Raw genomic sequence first — 18,165 nt, 5'->3', positions numbered from 1 at the left:
AATACCATCGTGTAACCACTAGATGACTGTTTAGCTCTCTCTATATAAACACATAAACATGGCTGTGTGGCTGGGAACTTTGGATTCCACATAATTAGTTACTTGAATTTGGATATATATTTAGACATGATTAAATACATATTTATCAAAGTTTTTGCATTAGTCAAATCTGGACACAAAGAAAGCATTTTGTTATTCTTGCTTCATATAATAGCTTGATCGGTCACATGAAAGTAATCAGAATCAATACTGAAATTTCAATATATACAGTTGGGTGTTAAAAACATGAACAGAGACACGGTTTGAAAAATTGACTAATTCAGATTTAAGTAGCTTTATTGGCATAGCAAAAGAAGGTTTTACAAAGTGGAGCACTCTGATACCATAGTGTTGAGCATTGTCGCATAACATCATTTTAATTATAAAGTTTAACAGCAGTGGTGCAAGCAGATTATGAAATTTCAATGTAAAGCAAAACCAAACCAAATAATGTTAACAACAGCTCGTAATTCAGAATTGAACACATGGAAATCTAGCCACATGGCTATTCTTTAAAACTAAATTGATTTTTTTAAAGCATTTTATTTTTAAAGCATTTTTTTCTACAGTTTTCTACATTTTTATTTTATTATTTTGTTTTATGATGTTTTTTTTTCATAAATGTGTTCTGTTTTTTAAAAATTCATTATATTGTCTCAAGTAGATTCCACATGAAAACTACCACTGAATGAATAAGAGAATGTAGTCAGATTTAAAATAAATTAAGTTTAGCAAAGTACCAAACTAAAGGAAAGTCAAAACTGAGTCTGCATAATTAAAAAGAAAAAGTATAAAACTTGCAAAAATCTGTATATAATTGTACTCTACACCAGTGGTGTTCAACTCCAGTCCTGGAGACCCACGGGAGACACTTGGAGCAGTACATTGCTCTACACTGGAGAAAAGGGAAAATGATCACAGTCAGAAGAGGGCAGTGTAGCCCACCCAATAATCCTTCAATTTCAGTGCATTTATTCTAAAGTCCCCATGAAATCAAAATAGAAGTTTTTTTGGTGGTTACAGTAAAGTTATGTATAAACTAGTGCATTCCAAAAGACAAAATGACAAAATATGCATTAAAATGATATATGTAGTCTATTCAAGATTGAGTGTTTTCACTGGTCTATATAATCTAAATAATTATTATAGATCAGTGGTGTTTTTCTCCACCACCAATACAGATTAACAAATTTGATGACTTCGTTCTGCATTCTGAAAGAATCTGCAGATGGAATTGGTCACTTGTTTGCCCATTTACAATATGGTGAATTGCAGATTTTAAATGCTATTGGAGGAGTTCAAACATTACAGAAGGTTAGACAGCCCCAGTATTATGAACTGCACTGATGAGTAGAAGTGATAACACTGCTTCTATGTGCCAACATAAATGAAAAACTTTTCAAACAAAACATTGTCAGCTTTACTAAAGATAACCGCTTTGCTGTAGTAAAGGGGAATAAAGGGGAATCTTTTAGACTTGGCTTTTAATATCATTTAATATCAAAATGTTTTCATTTAATGGCACTTCAGTAGGACTAAAATACTGACCTAAAATCTGATTTTATAAAGGGATTTTCTTGAGGTTACCCAAGTGACCAATAAAACTAGTATTAGGTCAGCCACACTGAAGGAAAAGATAAATGCAAAATAAGAGGTGGAGAGACAGAATCAGGAGAGAAGAAGTGTGATAAATAATAACAGAGCTAGTTGGGCATCAGTGTTGCACAGAGGAATTCCATTTCACTCTGATCACGCTTTCAAAACACACACACATGCTGTTACATAAGCAAGTTATAAACTCTCACTCATCTCTCACTCACAGATCATTTCAGAGGTGAATTTCCTCCAGCAGCAACATCTATTTTCTGACATATATTATCTGTTCATGTATGAGCAATTCTGTGTCATATGCTATACAGGCAGTTGTGAAAACTCATGCCCTCATACCCTCATACCCTGTCTTTCATTTTTGTGTGCTGTTGTCAAAGACAGAAATGAGTTGCTGTGAAAAATTACTGAAAATTAAAGGAATATTTCACCCAAAATTTTGTCATTCTTTACTTACCTCCAAGTTGTTCTAAACCTGCATTAGTTTATTTCTTGTTTTGAGCACAAAAGAAGATATTTTGAAGAATGTGAGTAACCAAACAGTTGACGGTAGCCATTGACTTCCATAGTATGGGAGGGGGGGGGGGGGGGGGGGGGGGGGGGTACTATCCAAGTCACTGGCTACCATCAACTGTTTGGTCACTCGCATCACTTGTGCTTCTGCTTTAAGAACATGCATGTCTGTTTCTGTGAATTTCTGTGAGCATGTAAATGTGTTTTTCATGATAGAGATTTAATTAGAATATGGACCCTAATCAGAAAATGATATGCATTTAAGCATGGTCAGAGAAATTTGTTTTCAGAGAAACCTTCTGTAAAATGTTCTAGCATTTACCCTCGTGCAATACTTCTTTGCTGTGCATCAAGCCAAAGTTTCAGCATTGTAATTGTTCTCTAGTCGTGCACTTGTGTAAGTGTGTGGTTATGCAGTTTTGCAATGCTAATTTAAAATGTCTTTATGTTACGGAACCGTTGCTTTGTAGGTCTGTGCCGAAGCGACTGTTAAAATGGAATTACACACAGCGTGCAGATGAAGCAAGTGTGGCGATTGCTCAAAAGACTCAGGGTAGAAGCGTTTGGTTTGTTGGTAAAAAAGAGATAGTCGAAGTTTGATTGGGTGCTGAGAAGGAGGCGTTACCCATCTGGTGCAGAAAGAGATGATCTCTTTGAACCCTGTTAGTTCAGGGGTCTCCAGGGCTGCTGTGAACTTACACAACAGGCTTGATGTCCACTGGGTCCTACTGGACACGGCCAAAACATTTTCCCAATCAAGAGGGTCCTGTGTGTACTAGTTTGTGCAAGTGTGAGTAAATCTGCAGCAAAATCAACCTCAGCACTGTGCATTCATGTGTGTGTGTGTGAGTGTGTTTTGGGCAGATCTGTTATTATGAACGCCATAACCCAGCTAATGCAAGGGAGATGAGGTCAAAGGTTATTTCAACACAACTGTTTTCATCCCTCCGAGCTTATTTCCAACATATGAAACAATTAAAGATGATGACAAACATTCAGGCCCATGTGAGAACATTTCATGCTTCTGACGGCTTTGGAAACATCTCCCCTCCCCAGTGTTACACTCTGTAACTATATTATGTTATGGTATTATTCTGAAAATGGCAGTGCTTACACATTCTTTGGGGGTTGTGGTTATATGAAGTCAGTCTTGTGGCTGAAAATCCCTATGAAATGCCAGTGTTGTGTAACAATGTCAGTTTTGAAGATGAAGATTACACTGCATGTGTGTATGTGAGTGACTTTCAGCGACTAAAACCAAACATTTAATATTAATGCTGCATGCATTTGATTTTAGGTTGTAAAAGGAAAAAGAGCCTCACTTTTAAAGCTGTGAATGAGTGAATCTCAAGTTACCATGAAGAATACACAAACACAGTGTGTTTAAGTTGCAGTTTATTGACCAGCTGCTATGGTTACAAAGCAGAATGGCGGTGAAATTATTTCCCAGCAGTCAGATAATGATTTATGGCTTCATAAAAGGAGCTGATTAAAAGAGTGTCATGGAAAATAACATGAAGGGGTGCTGGTGGCACCAGTGAACCCCAAGTAATTCCACTTCTTCCTCGTCTAGTTACTTTCTTGTGGATGCTCTGGAAAAACAGCTTTTGAGACGGGCAAAGAAACTCTGTGAGAATAAAATCAGAGGTCCTTTTAAAAGTTGTTATTAGGGCTCTGAAATAAGGTTGGAGTTCAACATTAAGCTCTTTTCATCTGAGAGTTCAGGCCATTTAAGAAACTGTTTAAAATGTCCTAGTTGCCAATGAAGGCAGTTCACAAAGGTTTATAAGGGGAATTAAAAGAAGCACCACAAAGTACAGATTTTAGTTTGTTCCACAAACATGGAACCTTCTTTGTTTTTTTTTTTTATTTTTACATCACTGGTCAGAATTAGATTTGATTTTGACCCCAATATCATAGGCCAATCAATCAATCAATCAATCAATCAATCAATCAATCAATCAATCAATCAATCAATCAATCAATCAATCAATCAATCAATCAATTTGCATTTTATATATATATATATATATATATATATATATATATATATATATCTTTGTCATTTGTATTTCTGGCATTTGCTCAAATTCTGATACAAATGACATTAAAATTTATACAAAAAAAGTCTTGAGATGAACAACACACAAGTTTTTTATTCCTAAATAAATCAATGTGAATGAATAAATCAGTTGAGAGACTGATTCATTGAGTCACCATGACAGATTTGTTTCTTTCCAGAATTTAATAGTGGCTGCGTTCGAAATCCCATTCTCTCTGAGTAGGCTGTTCTTTTGAGGAAGTAAATACTTCATGACTGTTAAAAAGTATGTTCTGTGTAGTATGAATGTTACTATGACATTAATACAGATATACTACATTCACCATGTTGCCACTGCCATGTGATCCTCTCCTGTGGCCTCAGTATGCGAAGCATCCAATGTTTTTAAACAAAATGGTTAAATGAACTTGACTCAGTTATTAGGACAGTCACCTGCTACTGGTCTAAATATGTAACCCGCCGAAATTCAAGGACTGGAAAATTCCAATTGAAATTGTCCATGAATATTTCTAAAGGACAGTTATTTCAGATTTACCTCACAAAATTGTCTCCCGACTGCTGACAAAGCCCACACATTCTCCTTAAGTTCACGCAAATGCGCTCCCACACAAAACAGCAACTGATAATGAACTGTTGAGAGCAGTTGAGTGGACAGTAATATCAGTTTACATCCCACCTGTCTGACTTCACAATCAAACCTAATCTGTCTTGCACAAGTAGAGTATTGAATGAGTAGAATAATGAAACACATTAAGACTTATAATGGACAGTGCTCACTCTAGCTAAAGGGAGCACAATCCTCCTGGTCAAAGATGAGTGATAAAGGACTATAAGGCGAGATATGATGCTTTGAGAAATAAAGAGATACAAAAGGAAAAGATGGAAAGAGAGAGAGAAAGAGGAAGAGAGAAAAAGTGGGTATGAGGTATTTCTCACCACACCTGTCCATGTGGAGGATATCCGTTCTAGGTCCATTGTTCCTGAACCTTGATGTGGTAACAAGCCCCCAGGATATAAACACATACATATATACACACAGAAAGGATGAGGGCAAAGCATGGGGATCTTTACGTGCATCCTGTACGGCTTCAGAGATCTGAGTGCTGTTCTGTGTGTTGTAGAGCTTCATAAAATAACCTGACACTTTTTATGACCACATTTCTTTCACATCTGTTTGCTTTTGTTTTGATTTTCCATTCGATTTTCCAGTCTATTTTCCAGACTTCCTGCATCTGATATGCCAGAAACATAGCATAGATTGATTTTGAGGGCTATAAAAAGTTTTCAATTTGATTTAATTAAAATTATTTAAATCATACCATATAATAAATACATCTGCTATGCAAAAAATAATAAATAAATATTAAATAAATAAAAGGAAAAAACAAAGCAAAAATTTGTTTAAAATTTGTTTCCAGAAATACATGGATCCATTTGAAAAATACTGTAACCCCCTGTCAAACCCCATCACTCACAGTGCAAACAACACGCCAGAATGGTGCATGTTAAAACGATACTCTTATCTTGATAGCAGGTGATCATTTCAGACTCCGCTGACTGATGCATTGTGGGGTGAATGGTGATTCTTGTAAGCGACACAGTTCCACCTCTGAGGTTTTGTTCTTTTGGTGTGTTGGGCTGAAATTTGCATCCCCACCCTGTTACATTGCGACAGACGGAGTTCTGTTTTCTACTGTCTCTTATGTTTTTGCTATATAGGCCACACCAAACCATTCAGCTTTTATTGAAGACAAAAGACTTCTTGTGAGTTCTGAGTGAACAATGATGTAGGGGAACACGAAACCTTCAGAAGAGTAGTTTAACACCAAACAAAACCCCACCATGATATAAAGGTGTCTAAATATCTTATCACTGGAGATTTTCCCATAAAGTCATCTTAAATTTAACATTTAAAAATAATTAAAAGAATGACACTTTAGCACAAAGAGACCATTAATGTTATAAACATCCTAAAGAATCATTGTTCAGTAAATTCACTCAAGAACTGAATTTACTGGACAGCAGCAAATGCAACAGTAACAAAATACACAGGCAGTACTGTGATGTTCATCAGCAATGGAAGTTGATAATAAATTCTTGAGATTTTAGAGCCATCTTTAGACAGCTGTTTGGCACAGAAATCAATTACAAACAGAGAGCACTGCTGTTTAGCCACATGCACATTCTTCTGGCCAGGAGGAAAATCAATAACACAAGCCAACTTCTGGGATTGCACAACAGGTGTGTAAGATTTCTGTGTCTTTTTAAGTGTCAAGCCTGGGGTCTGATGCAAAAAAAAAAAAAAAAAAAGAGTAAATCCATAGCTGTTCAGACCCCTCCTGTCCAGCAGGAGGCAGTGTTGGCAGAGAAATTGTGCAGGTGCAGATGCAGGGAATAACAAGAAGATGCCACACTGGGATTAAAGACAAAAAGGCATAGCCCGAAGGCACCTAAAGTCAGAGTTTATGGCTGGGCGTGACGCACACAAACAGACGCACACACACACTCATGCACGTATATATTTGTACACACTGCCCATTCAATAAGTATAGCTTCTGGCTAAGTAATACATGTTTATGACAGAGTGTCTGAGACTCAGATTAATGGCCAAGCTTCCATTACACACAATACACCTTAACAGAGTGCAGACAGGTATGAACACACACACACTGAAGAGATCCCAGAGAGAGATGCATGGATTCACATTTTGACACAGTGATTCTAATCCCTTATTGCACATGGTGTACATTTAAAGATGATACACAGAGGAAACAAACCTCTTTTGGGGGGGGTGTGGGGGTGGGGGTGGACAATACAACAGAAAATGTATTTCTGAAAACATTTAGAAACGTTTTAAGCTTAGGCTCTGTGTTCCCCATGCAGGGATGTTTTATATTCATATAAATTGTATGGAATGAGCCAATATTGACTCTGATTGGTCACCTATAGGGTTTGTGTGCAGGAAACAGGCAAATGACACAGGTACTCCATTTTATGGGTGCTTTTAGTGTAAGTGCATACATGTGTGTGTGCTTGTGTGATCTGAAAAGAAGGGCATGTCCTGGCTTGCTGGTTGACCCAGGTCAGAAATCCCAAGGAATGTGTGTAACACAAAGCGGATATGTCTTTTTGATTCATTGGAAAGTTGCCTCAGCCTAGCAGCCGTATTAAAGCAGAAACGTTATACAACAGAGCATTCAAGACAAGCAAAGCTGATTGGTGAAAACAAATGGAGTGATATTGCAGAGACCCCTCCCCACACATTTACTATCTGCACTCTGCTTTTTGTTCCAGTGTCATTAAAACATAATTAAATAATAGTAATAATGTAATAAATTACAATATAATTCAAAATACCCATAAAATACAGAGTCAGTTACAGGATTGTTCAAACCATATTGGACACGGCTCATTTGAACCATATAGCTCTAAAACTTTCAGTGCTGAGAGGATCACTTCCATCAGTATTATGAAAAAAAGCCACACTGAAAAAGTCACTCACTGAAAAGTTGAAAGAAAACAAATGTAATCTAAAATTGTAACTTATAATTTAAGTAAATTAAACTATATTCAAGTCAAAATATATTATTATATTATTAATTTTATAAAATATTATTTAACAACACTGAATTAATTTTTATGGGTTAAATCAGGAAATTGGAAAATAGAAATAGGAAGTTTTTTTTTTGCATAACCTGACTGTGATGATTGATATGCATTCTCAAATTTGATTTATCAATCATTTAAAACCTTCTGCAGTGCAGCATAAATTGGAGTTTTGTGAGTCTTTAGGCTGTAACATGTTATGTCAGATATTTTTTGTACAGATGAATTGCTAAACAGACATAGCTTATATATGCTGTACAAGCAGTTAGTGTAGTAATTTGAAGTGACTGGATGTGTGTCATTTTCATGGTCACGGTCCCGATAAAAAATCACTATGAAAAAACAGAGACAAAGTGACAAGCAACTGCTGTTGAAACACACACACACACACACACACACACACACACACACGCACACATATGTTTGTTTATGGGAAAAGTGGGGACATCCCATAGGCGTAATGGTTTTTAAACTGTATGTGCTACTGCTCTACACCTACCCTACACCTAAACTTAGCCCTCACAGGAGACTGCATTTCTACTTTTCCAAAAAAAAAAAAAACTCACTCTGTATGACTTATAAGCGTTTTGAAAAGTGGGGTCATGGGGCAATGTCCTGAAAAGTCACCTTCATCTTGTAATACCTGTGTCATACCTGTGTTATTATACAAATTTTTGTCCTCATTTGTCACAAAAACGTGCGCGCACACACACACACACACACATACACACACACACACACACACTGAGGGATAAACAGGCAAACAGCAGTGTCAAAGAGAGGATGTGAGTTTGTGTGTGTGTGTGTGTGTGTGTGTGTGTAAATGAGCCAATTAGAGAGAAAGAAAGAAATAGCGGAGGTTGTGTAGGTCTCTTTTTATGGTCAACTCTGACCCCTTCTCAGACAAGCAGCAGAACCCTAAAATAATAGACAGCAGAGACAGACATAGATAATTACACCTTTACTGATTACTACTGTACCGATTCAGTGGATACTGAAAGCTCCACAGTGTGTGTGTGTGTGTGTGTGTGTGTTCAACATGTTTTAGCTACACTACAGTTTTAAATGGATCCAACAATGTTTAGGACATTAAAAAACAACAAAAAAATTATTCACTAATATATATATACTATATAGTATAATAATATATACTAGTAATGGCAAGTCAAAGTTCCTCTCCGTGTGACCTTTAGTCCTACATCACTGAGACTTTTCAGTGTTTCTGTCTCTACCAGTGTAATTTTACTATTATTCATACATTATTATTGATGTTTTGAGATGTAACAGCTGCCAGCCCATCATCAACTGTAGTGAAAACTAAAGATGTTGGCTGTGTTAAACGTGTTCTGACCAGATTACGGCACACGTCAGCACAGAAAAAGCTTCCAAGAAGCCCATCAAATAACCTGCTGGTTACTGTGGGCAATTTTAGCTAAAAAGCAATAACTGATAGATGGTACTGCCACATCCTCTTTTTTAGTTCCTGCTTCTGTTTTCCTGGAAAGCTGCATCCACCCAACTTAAAGCAGTGAGAAACAGTGTCTGAAAAATATTACTGACCAGGCTATGGACGGGGAGGACTATGACAATATAAAATGTAATACCAAATGGGAAAAGGTCAGTGTTTGTGTCACAGTCTTTCAGTGATGTCCCAACAACTGTCACCTGCCTTTCTAGATTTATCCAATAGACTAGTGTTGAATGAAGCATCATCACAGCTGCATTGCAGATGTGTCCTAGATTCAAACAGATATTTTGAGGGGTCTGAAGAAGCCCGCCGTCATATTGAATGGATTTGAGATGAGAATGCATAGCACTTTAAAAGACTCCAGGTGTTTGGTGCTTGGGTCAGTCTCAAATCAAACGATCCTGCAACTGCTAATGTGAAAAAGCTTTATGCTGCTGTTGTTGCAGTGGTAAGACTTACGGTGAGAGGGAATTGCCAGGAACCTTATGACAATACATGGATTATGATATGACATAATTTCTTTATGTGATAAATAAAGTATTGTGATAATACAGTCAATCGAGTCTTGTCAAACCCATTTACTCGTTCTTAAAGGGTTAGTTCACCCCAAAATGAAAATTATGTCATTAATTACTCACACTCGTGTCGTTGCAAACCCGTAAAACCTTCGTTCATCTTCGGAACACAAATTAAGATATTTTTGATGAAATCTGAGAGCTATCTGACCCTTCATAGACAGCAACGCAACTGAAATGTTCCCAGGTCCAGAAACGTTGTAAATACATCGGTAAAACAGTCCATGTGACATCAATGGCTCAACTTCAGTTTTGCGAAGCTGCGAGAATCCTTTTTTTAGAGCAAAGAAAACAAAAATAGTGCTCCGATTTAATCAAAAATATCTTAATTTGTGTTCCGAAGATGAACGAAGGTCTTAAGGGTTTGGAACGACATGAAGGTGAGCAATTAATTACATCATTTTCATTTTGGGGTGAACTAACCCTTTAACCATGCAAAAGCAGAACAACACTTTTAATCTGAATCTACTAAAAAACGAATCTGCACAGTAGAGGATGCCCAATGTAAGCCTTCCAGCCCACTACACATTTCTACTACTATTCCAAATAAATCATAGGTCTCCAAACACCATGTTCTCAAGTTGCATATTCCCATGAAAACACTAGAAAGGCTGTAAGAATGATAGAATCAATGCATTCTTTGATAAGATAGCAAGTGCTGATTTGAAAACCCTAGCAGTGAAATTCTAACAGACATCAATGTCATGCTCTTTGCCAAAGAATGCATTAGTTTGAAGAGATGATCTTTGCCTTGCCTCTTGCCAAAAAGGAAAAAATAAAAATCTGAAAAAGTATTGCAAGTTCCAGATTTATGTTACCCACCTCACTGCTGCTTACAGGAGCTTCAGTTTAATGTTTATAATTTGGCTGATTATGCTCTGTGAGTTACAGGCAAACAAATGAGATAAGCAACTGCAGATTGCCATTGAAACATAGATTATTTTTTTTATTTTTTTTTTAAATAAGCAACACTCCATATAGGGCAAATTTTTCCTCCTAGTTACACTACTATTCAAAAGTTTGGGGTTGGTGAGATTTTTTTATTTTTAATTATATTTTTTATTGGTTGTATTTATTTAATTTTTATAAAATCAGTAAAAAAAAATAAAATAAATAAATATATAAAATAAAAATATATGCTGTATTTGCTGTCACTTTTATCAATTTAATGCATCCTTGCTGATAAAAGTATTAATTTGTTTAAAAAAGGGTATTTTCCCAAAGCTACAGAAAGAATACGTGTAAATTAACTTTTTATTCAAATACAATTTTCAGTAATATTCTTAATTTCATCAGTATTTATTTAATTTTTCTTAAGTGAATAAACTGTCTCTGTCTTTTTCCTTTTTAAATGCAATCACAACCACCATTAATTTGCTTTCTCTTGCTTATAGTCATGGATACAGTTTCTGATCAAACATCACACACTGATTTCCTGTCATCTTAAAGTTCCTCTCATGATGCATTAGAAATGAAAACACACTTGTTCTCTTTCTCAAACACTCCCTACTTGCATGTGACAAAAAAGGACAAAAAGCATGCACTTTTGTTTTTTTAGATTCAGAATATGGATATTGAGTCACATCTCAAATTGAAAGCTTTACTGTAGATTATAATAACCGATCTTAACTTTTATTCAGTCATCAGCCTCATTTACATGATCTTTCCGAAAAAGATCCTTTCAAGTTGTAAGTCTTTCAAGTATTATGTCTGTCAGTTGTTGACCATCAGCTCAACTCCCTGCTGAGTTAATAGTCTTGCCAACTCTTTCTTTCTTGGTGACTTATGGTGAGTATGATGATGAATTTATGACCTTGTCGGTTGCCAAACATTATCTCAGTTGTGTTGAAAATGTATTGTCCATGACCCCAAAACTTTTTGCTGCATCCTCTTTTTATGCATTTGCTCAGAACTGGCACATATTGCATGCAGCAATATCGCATGTACTATTTACATGATGCTCCTTTTCTTATTTTAGTTAGCTTAATGTTGATTGGATGACGAAATGTGGAGTTGTAATGCGTAAAATGAGGAGTGAACACAAATGAGGAGTGGCAAACATTTCAGATGTAACAGACAGTGTGTCAATACATTAATGTCACAGTGGCCCAGTATTAGTGATCACTTTAATGGCTCAGTTCCCTTTGAACTGATCTGCATCCTTTAAGGATCCCTCTCAGGTAACGCATTCTGTAGTAATAATGCACGCTGCAGTGTGTGTTTATCTATGTGTGTTGGATGGTTTATTTTAGGACTGACTCCATTACCAAGGCTGGGAAAAGTCTGCTTCTCATTGAGGGAGACAGTAGTCTGCCACACCCATTAACACACACACACACACACAATCCCAGGCTACACCCCACAGCCTAGGGCCAGTTCCCATGACTGCCAGTGTGTTTCCATATTACAGAAGCTGGTTAATGACAGACCCTAATAAAGACATGACTGACTGAAGACTCACAATAAATCAATAAACCACTATAATACTCTCATCTGAGACGCACAATAACACGCCACACACACACTTCCATGACTCCAGGGATAAACACTTGGGTAAATGATGACATCATTGAAGTGGATCGAGTATCAGCAGAGAGAGAGAGAGAGAGAGTGTGTGTGTGTGTGTGTGCATATACCAGAATGCAAACAGATTATTCAATTTTGATTTAATTCTACTACATTCAATATGGGGTTCATTGTACTGTACAGATGTAAAACATTACCCTTAAATCTGTAAATAATGATAAATATTTGCAGGTGAAAACATTGTTATTTGAATTTTATTTATATACTATCAGTATTTAAATTAACATTTATTTTCATATTTGTTTCAATTTTAGTTTAGGTTTTAGTAAAGTGCTTTTGTAATTTTTCCCCCATTTTTTATGTTTCCGTTTAGCTGTAATTTAAGTTTTAATTTTACTCATTTTAATACTTTAACTTGAACTTTTTATATCCGTTACTTTTTTTTTCTACATTTTTTATATTGAATATTTTTTACATTGAAACATTTTGATTTTGTTTACAGTAACAACACAGGATGGAAAACTTGATGCATTCGGAAAATGCATGTGAGTGTGTTTACAAGTGGATGACTTGGCTTTAAATGAATAGAATTTGATTTTGCTGATCACGTTTTCTAATCACAATGCTCAACACGTACAGGCACATACAATCACACATACCACTTTCTTTCCCAGAACAATATTTTCCATATAGTGGCCAATCAGACTGACTGATGATGTGTTATTGCTCATCTCTTTCCCATGTAATATTTTTACAGCTTTTGCCAAAGGTGTTTAGGTAAAGTGAGTGGGAGGAGCGCGTTGCATCTCAAGAAGCAAGCTTTCAGAGTGAAACTAATCACTGAAATATGAAATTGATTAAAGCTCAGTCAATGCCACAGTATTTGCTGCCATTTTTAATTTTTGTGTCTGTGTAATAAACATTTTTCTTTAATGGCAGGTAATGTAACTTTGCACCTTCATGTTAGTGATTTAGTGAGGTTAGTGAGTTTCCTTTGAAGAAACACACACATGCATATGTTCAGTGCTCAGAAGTGGAACAGCTGAGGAATGATTGGACTCATCTGAGAGCAACAGCTGCAACCTAACTATTGCCAGAGATATGAGAGAACAGATATATAGACACAGACACTAACGCACAGACACATGCTACACTTACATGTGACACTGTAAGGTTATAGATCTGCAGCACGCATACAGGGGACATTTATTTCCAAATATCTTTTCTTAATTATAAATATCTTATCAGAACAGCATAGCTGTGGCTTAAAGGGTCACGGACAGATTCCCATTGTCAGTGGGGTTACTGTACACACACTATCATATTTAAGTTGCAGAGGGACCTCCTACCACAGATGCATGGGTATGTGCTGTAGGTGCATATGTCAGTACAGAGGAAATTGACAAAGCTGCCAGTGTGTGATGAGAGGCACCATTTATTTCAAATGGTCTGTCTCTCTACTGGTGAATTTTGCTTAAACAAATACATGTGCAAAGTGGAGAAACCACCCTGCTGCATTCTCACTGATTCACACTTGGCACTAAAAGGACAGTAGCCTGGAGCATTCAGAAATTCAATGCTTCTCACAAAGGCAATTTACATTCAGTGTAGTTTTTCAGTCGGAAACTTGGCTTCACAAGTTTTTGACATTGAACCTGCAGCCCACACAAAGTTACATGGATGCATTACAATGCATTCATCATTAACCATAAATAGGTTTGCATATAGACATAGAGACAAAAGGAAGGAGAACAAGCTATCGTAACACTTGCTGTAACATAATGCTTGTATTTGAAAAAGCACACACATTCATGGTTTGTTTATAAAGGAGTAATGATTCATTGATAGGTTGACTGTGGCAGCTGTCTGTAAGACGATGGACAGCTGCATTGGTAAAGACAGCTGAACGATCGCTCAAACACATGTATGTGCTCATAGACACACACACTGCTCTTTACTTTGTTCGGTTTACAAAAACAATACACATGCATCTTATCATACAGGCTATTTGGTGGATGGGGCTAGTTGTCTCAAAACACTTTTTTTTTAGAAACTGTAAGGTCAAAAGTTCAGTTACCCAAATATGTGTTTTCCTCTAGCAATTGTTTTACATGTTGGTTGCAAAAATATTAAATTATGAAATTTGGGAATTCTATTGTAAACACTCTCAGGTAAATACATTCTTGGTAGTTTTGTTTTACTGTGTTTACCTAAAGGGATAGTTCACCCAGATAGGAGTTTCTTTCTTCTGCTGAAAACAAAAGAAGGTATTTTGAAGAATGCTGGTAACCAGACAGTTGATGGTAGCCATTGACTTCCATTGTATTGTCCCCCATACTATGGAAGATATTGGTTAACTCTTTAGTTACCAACATTTTCTAGTGTGCAGCTTGTGAACAAATCGTTCATGAACCAACCCATCCATCACTACATGACTGAAAACTATAGTGAATATTGCTACATTTAATGAACAATAGATGTGCAAATGCAAGTACTGAGAATAGCCTCTTCTCACTTGCTTGTTTTTGTTTTTGGACCCTCCCAAACAACATGTGCTGTTTGACATTTTTTTAAAAGGTTTTCTGACCCCGAGACTCAACTAATTTCTGCAATTCTACAGCTGTGGTCCTTGGAGAGTCTTTAGCCACTCAGACTCTCCTTCTCACCGTGCATTAGGACGATATAGACACAAGCCCTCTTCCAGGCAGTTTTGTAACATTTTATGGTGATTGGAAATTCTTAATTATTGCCCTGATAGTGGAAATGGGAATTTTCGCTGCTCTAGCTCTTTTCTTAAAGCCACTTCACTTCACTTCACTTCACTCATTTGTGAAGCTCAATTATCTTTTGCTGCACATCAGAACTATATTCTTTGGTTTTTCTCATTGTGATGGATGATTAAGGGAATTTGGGCTTTGTTTTCCCTCCCATTTATATTTCTGTGAAACAGGAAGCCATGGCTGGATAATGTCATGTTCATAATCACCCTGGAGTGCTCAAAATTGTGAATATGAATGGGAATATACTTCAGAGTGACAAAGAACAGCCTGATCCACATCCCAGCCAATCTCAGCGCACCTCATCACCAGAATACTGATTACCCACACCTGTCACTCATTTATTAATTCATCAAGCCGACTTCATAAGCACTCACAGCACCTCACTCCAGTGTCCTGTCTTGTTTGCACGTATTGGACTCCTACCTGACGCAAGTTGATTATTCCAAGCTATCTTCTTCAAGTGTTATCTCCTGTACTTACCTCCTGTGTTTTCTCCAGAGTGTCCTCCTCGTCTTCATCGTCCTCCGTCTCCTGGTCACTCTTGTCTCCGATCTCGACACTGGTGTGCTCTCTTATTCATCCACGATCTCCATCTCCATCTCCATCTCCAAGACAAGTCGTACCATCACTTACCACATCAAGAAACCCAAAGTATCATTGCCCTGGTTACTCACCTGATTCACCTGCTCATATTGTTGTGTGTTTCAATAAACCCTCTAACCGTCTTCTCTGTGTCCTGGCATACTTCCGTAACAGAAGACCGGACCCAAAATAGAAGAGGATCGCCAGCAGTATGAGTAACCCAGATCCATTCCAGGAAATCGTAGAGAATCTCTGACGGATTCTAACTTCCACCACCACTGCTACCGCTACCACTTCTGTCACCACCACCACCACTCCTTCTTCATCACCATCACCTGTGATCGCTAGTCCCATGGCCAAACCGGCACCCTACTCTGGTCTGGTGGAGGAATGCAATGGATTCCTGTTACAGTACTCGCTGGCTTTGGAGATGCAGCCGCAGTTATATCCCACAGAAAGAGCCAAAATTGCTTTCATCATATCGCTCCTAAATGGGCGAGCTCTCCAATGGGCCGAAACCATCTGGGCTCAGGCTGGCAGTGTTTCTCAATCCCTCAACAACTTCATCGCCCATTTCCAGGAAGTATTCGGAACTCCCACAGGAAATTCCTCCGCTGATGAGCAACTCTATCCATTAATGACTATACTTTGAGATTTAGAACTCTAGCCACCGCCAATGGTTGGAACGAACGTTCACTCCTGACTACTTTCCGGCAAGGATTGGAGCCCAATCTGTGGCTGCATCTCGCAGCATGTGATGATAGCATCGGGCTCGAGCAATTTATCCAACTGGCCATCCGAGTGGCCAACCGTATACATTCATGTGTGGAAGACCAACTAGGTCAAAAGAATCTCACTCCTCTACTCCGCCGACCAGAGAATATCAGTCCTCCAGAACCATTCCATGAACCCATGCAAATGGAAACCACCAGACTCTCGAATTATGGTGAGTGCCATCAGACCATTTCCCATCAATAACAAACCACTCACCACTATAGCCTTAATTACGGCATCTAATGTGTCCTTTCCAGTCAGTGCCCTTCTCGACTCCGGCTCGTCAGGGAACATCATCTCCGGTACTCTCAGCCACCAACTCAATCTCCCAACCTCGTCTACCAAAACATTACACCACGTAATCTCCATAACCGGAAGACCCCTCAGCCGTAAGAATGTTCGCCAAAGTGTTGGACCTCGCCAACTTAGAGTTGGCCATTTACATAGGGAAACCATCCATCTTCTAGTTCTGGAGGACTCCACCGCGGATATCATCTTAGGGCACCCATGTTTAGTGCGGCATAACCCCATCCTCTCTTGGAAGTCTGGAGAAATCCTGAAGTGGGGCGAGAGTTAATAATAATAATTCGTTACATTTATATAGCGCTTTTCAAGGCACTCAAAGCGCTTTACATAGTAAGGGGGGGTATCTCCTCGTCCACCACCAGAGAGTTGTTTTCCTTCCTGTTTTCCGCAGAGACCTCATCCTCCTAACCATACTCTCAAACGTCTCGTTGAGAGCCCCATTGAAAAACAGTCCATCGATATATCCACCTATTACGCCCCCTTCAGCGACATGTTCTGCCTGAAAAGAGCTTCTAAGCTGCCTCCACACCGGCCATGGGACTGCGCCATTGATCTGCTTCTGGGTGAGTCAGTGCCACGTGGGAAGATATACCCACTTTCCATCCCTGAACAGAAGGCCATGGAGGAGTATATCAAAGAAGCTCTCCAACAAGGCTACATCTACCCTTCAACATCCCCTGCTGCTTCGAGCTTTTTCTTCATGGCCAAGAAGGACGGTGGTTTGCGGCCTTGTATTGATTAACGGGAATTAAATAAAATAACAGTCCGTTATCCCCTTCCCCTCGTCCCAGAGGCATTGGAACATCTCCGCGGAGCCCGAGTATTCACCAAGTTGGACCTCCGCAGCGCTTATAACCTCATCCGGATACGTGAGGGGGACGAGTGGAAGACCGCCTTCGTAACACCTACTGGCCACTATGAGTACTGCGTGATGCCGTATGGACTGGTCAATGCCCCCTCCGTATTCCAGGACATGCACAAGGTACTCGGGAGTTTCTCCATAAATTTGTGCTTCATCTCTGTGCTTTATCTCTGTGTACTTCCGTAACACAGAGATATTTTACTCAAAAGAATTTCTAGGGGTGCCAATAATTGTGTCCAATGTGTATTTGAGAAAAAAAACATTTATTTCATAATGATATTTCCCCCCATTTTAAATTCTTATTATCCAATGAAAGGTTAAATTTTTGTGATTTAAAAAAAAATAAAAGCTCAAAAGGATTAACAATGCAGATTAATTTTCACAGCCGTTTTTGATCATATTTACCAAGGGTGCCGATATTTTTGGCCATGACTGTATAAATATATATATACAGTCATGGCCAA

The sequence above is a fragment of the Barbus barbus genome, assembly GCF_936440315.1.
Source record: "Barbus barbus genome assembly, chromosome: 18".
Lineage (NCBI taxonomy): Eukaryota > Metazoa > Chordata > Actinopteri > Cypriniformes > Cyprinidae > Barbus > Barbus barbus.
This window is presented reverse-complemented; position numbering follows the sequence as displayed.